The 4,266-nt window shown below is 50.4% G+C and overlaps 1 non-coding gene across 1 annotated transcript; it reads right to left on the bottom strand.

Moving 5' to 3' along the window:
* Positions 1–1,033: 1,033 nt before the first annotated feature.
* TRNAG-CCC lies at positions 1,034–1,104 on the bottom strand. The gene has a single exon. It is a non-coding gene; the product is annotated as a tRNA-Gly (tRNA).
* Between the last annotated feature and the right edge of the window lie 3,162 nt (positions 1,105–4,266).

Genomic DNA, 4,266 nt, shown 5'->3' with positions numbered 1-4,266 from the left:
TCAAAGGATACAAAAGAACGAATGAAGTACAAGTACACGAAAAACAATGTATAATTACACAGAAAAATAAAGTACTAAGTGAACAGAAGACGGAATATAAGTATACAGAAGGCGTAGCCGCGTAGGCTAGTACTACACTATAACTCAAGTACAATTTGGATACAGAGTTTTGCATTAATGATGCTGCGCAGGAGCTTGGACGGAAATTTAGATGGTATATAATGTATATAAGATTTTCGAAGCAACATGGCCATGTGTAAATGGACCTGCATGTTAGCATACAATCGCGAGTTTCATAGGCGTAGAATGCGCAACCAAAGAAGGTAGTATTGAACGCGAGCTCCTATACGCCACCATATCGGCACCATATGGTCCGCCGCACATCCCATTTTCACTTTTGGACCATGCCCATATATACCTTGGCCCGGTTTTCTATCTAGTTTCTCTGGTTTTTAGCAAGTTTTCTGTATTTTGATCATGTTTTCTCGGTTTTTGAAATTATCCGAACATTTTTCAGATTTAAATACTTTCGAAAACTGAATATTTTTCAAATCTAGACTTACTTCAAGGAAAGAAAATTTCCGAAATCTGGATATTTTAAAAAAATTAACATTTTTTAAATTTGAACAATTTCCAAAATCAAACATTAAAAAAAATTAAACAATTTGAAGATTTGAATAATTTTCGAGGTTGGAAAAATAGAATTTGATTTCTTAAATTTAAATATTTATAAGTTTTGAACATTATATAAAATCTGCACATTTTCTAAATCTTAATAGTTTTCGAATATTAAAAAAAAACAGAAAAGAAAAAAACTAAGCGTCTAACTAGGCCAGCTCGTATCACGTGAGGATCTGGTCGGCATATATAGGTGTGGCCTATTGTGCGTACTATGTTAGCTAAAAACAACCCTCTGGCCCAACTTGACTGGACCGAGTTAACCGAAGCACAAGGCCTGGGCCTTCTGCAGTCATTTGACTTCATCAATAAACGAATGACCAAACAAAAAAGAGCAGATGTCGCAAAGCCAAAATGCGCATCCAGGGAATCGAACCCTGGTCAGTACCGTGGGAGGGTACTATGATACCACTACACCAGATGCGCTCGATGCTGCAGTTGTTTGATTAAGAGTAATTATACCATGATACTGCTGAAACTTGCATCGACCAAACTATTACTCACGGGCGTTGGTGCATCAGTGCATGCACTGCTTCTTTGCGAGGCAGATTATAAGGGGCAGCGCAGCAGGTTCCTGTCCATCAAAGCTTCAGTAGAGGATGGGGGTGTGTTAGCTGGCGCCAAAGCATTCTTACATGATCCTTGGATAAGCAGCACGTCTGGATCGAGCGAGATGAATTTGCAGGGTCATGATCGAGTAAAGAGTGAAGACCCACTGAGCTAACCATGCATGTCGACACCTCCCATTCGCAGATCTACTTGGACTGAATTGCACTAGCTAGCACTGGAAGTAGCCCCACTGCCGCAAGATCCCTAAGATCACAACGGTACATGTGATACAAGACAAACACCGTGCACATCACACATTGTTAAGTACTGGGCGCGAGCGGGGGCCAACTGCTCCACGCGCCATGAATCATGCCGCGAGAAGAAAGTGTGCCGCGTCAGGGCCGGCCCTGGCCTCATTTGCCCCGCAGCTTGTGCCCGGCACACGCAAAGGCGAATCACATATCCGTAGGCCCTTTTTTAGACTTGTAGTTGGCCAGTGGTCACTCGCTCCGGTAGCTTTAATAATTCCTTGTTTGATCTGTGACCCTCATGCTCGGCCATTTCGCATGTGACTTCTTATCAGATGTTGACATGTAAGTATTAAGGAAAAAGAGTTGGCCATGGGCAAGATATCGATTTCAAAGATGCCTCATTAATTATGCATTGAGCTAGAACCTCTGTGGGTTCTCGCGCTAGGGGCATCTTCACCGGCGTCTCCCAAAGGCCCCTCAAACAGACTTTGGGGACACCATCGTCTCCCGAAGCGAGCACACTCCGGATGCGTAGGCGGACACTGATTTGGGCCACCGACAGCCACCCCTCGTGGTCATTGTTCGCGATCGAGCGCAAGGCGATGCTCTCGGATCGTACGGTCACAAAGAAATCTATCGGCCATCCACCATGTATTCTAGAGTGGCCACAACATCGGCGAAGCACAACTACATACCAAGGCATGCCGCAGTGCACCAAGGGCCCTGCACTACATCCCTTAATCTTCATGGGCGCATTGTCTTGTCGTGACAACGTCTTTCGGTCTTTCGTCCAAAGCCCGAGCCGAGTCTTCTCGCCCCAAGGAAGGAGAAGGGGGCAGCCCTTTACCGGGGCCACCTCTTTTTTTGTCGCCCCATCTAGACGCGAGCGGTGTCGCCATCATCACCAAACAAGAACGAGTAGTATCTCGTGCTGCAGGGGACACTGCACGGACCTGATGACCTAGATGACTCACTAAGGTGCTAGAGGCATCCGTAGACGATGTACCGGCGACCGACGAGGAGTAGGCCAAGTGGTGGTTCGCGACGGACAGTGGAACTGCCACTGACCTAGCAACTTCTCGTCGTCCTTCTAGGACGGAACACCGACGATGGTGGTGACGGGTCGAACGGCGGTGCCGCCCTCGACTAGAGCGTCTTCATATGCATCTACGACTTGATCTAGGTTTAGGTTTAGTTAAAATTCATTCAAACATTGTAAAAATCAGAAACTTTTGAATGAATATCATCCATTTCATTAGAATTTTGACATTTATTTGTTTTGAAAAAATATTTAGGAGACCACTTTAGGATTATGCCGACGATGTGGAAAGCCGTCCACCGCGCCAGTTTTTTGCTGACGTTCCTAAGGACTAGTCTGGCGTTTTTACCGGGCTCCTGTGGAGATGCTCTGAATCCTTGCAATGTGTGTAATTACCCCGATGCAAAGAGATAAATTCTCACCAAGAACTTGAAGTGGAATCTGCAAGGCGACAGTGGCAAGTGGGCGTCAACGTTCGACGGTGAGCTACGGGGGCTGAGACGAGAAAGCCGCTTTGGGGTTGAACACTTCCAAATCCTCTTTGATTTCCAGCTCAGCCTGGCTTGTCCGTTTGCCTTGTTCCTATGCTCTTTTCTTCCCAAAAAGTGTTGGTGGGCAGGTCGGGTCACCTCACCGAAATTAAAGAAGGTGCAGGACAAGGGCGTGAAGGCGTGTGGCCGCCACACTCCCCTACTGGTTAGATCAGCTCCCTGGCCCCGTGTCTCCCTCGTCGCCAGCAGTAGCACCTACCCCACCCATAGTGCACATGTGTGTTTTTTTCCTCCGATGCTCATTTTTCTTTTCTCTAGCTATCTATCTCTTCATTCTTAGAGCATCTCCAGCGGAGCGACCGGTGCCACCGTTTGCATCCGTGAAGACCGGAAATACATCTGCACCCAACTTCAGCGGGGCGACACATCGTGTACAGGGCGTCCGTAGCGACGCAAACGCGGCGCAAATATGCATCACGTTTGCGACTCCGCGGACGCCGCGCGGCCGCGCCGAGCGTCCGCTCGCTTCCCGCCCCCACGGGTCCGTCTGGCAGCGACCCTGTATCGAGGGCATCGCTTCCGCGGCCAGTGCTTCCGCGGTCAGCGCTTCCGCGTCTGCGCTGCAACCTTCGCCGTCAATGTCGCGGCTGCCTGTTCTGCGCGCGCACTGGCGGGCGGCGGCTAGGCTTGTGCGCCGCCTTCAATGGCATCGTATCCCGCGCGCAGCCGGCCTTAAAAGTTGACTGGCACAGCTCTTGCCCTCGCCTACACCTCCACTCCCACCTCCACCGCCGCGCGCCGCCGCAGCACCATGGGGAAGAAGAAGAAGAACGACTTCGAAGCGTTCGGCAGCGGCGCCAAGAAGGAGGAGCGGTCGGGCAGGCCGGGTGCCGCTGCCCGTCAGCGTGGGGAGGCTGATGCACGGGAACTGGACGCCATGCGACGCCTGGAGGGACGTGCACATGCCTGGCGGCTGCCGGCTCAGCTATCGCCGGGTGCCCATCCCTCCGGTGCTTGCGCGCGAGCCAGAGAGGATCGCCGAGATCCGGAGAAGGAGGCGGTACCTGCCGCTGGACCTCCGCGCTGATACAATGTACGCCATCGACTCCGATAGCTGGCGCACGTATCTCGTGTCCGAGAGGGATCCGAGGAGGAGGGCGGGCTTCATGGGCGACAGGGGCTTTCCCTTCGACCGTCCACCGCCGCCTCGTCCTCGAAGATTGTAGGATAACGTTGCATAGAAAACAAAAATTTTCCT

The sequence above is a fragment of the Lolium rigidum genome, chromosome 5, assembly GCF_022539505.1.
Source record: "Lolium rigidum isolate FL_2022 chromosome 5, APGP_CSIRO_Lrig_0.1, whole genome shotgun sequence".
Classification (NCBI taxonomy): Eukaryota; Viridiplantae; Streptophyta; class Magnoliopsida; order Poales; family Poaceae; genus Lolium; species Lolium rigidum.
Note: the sequence above shows the minus strand (reverse complement) of the source record. Positions and strands in the feature narration are given on the sequence as shown.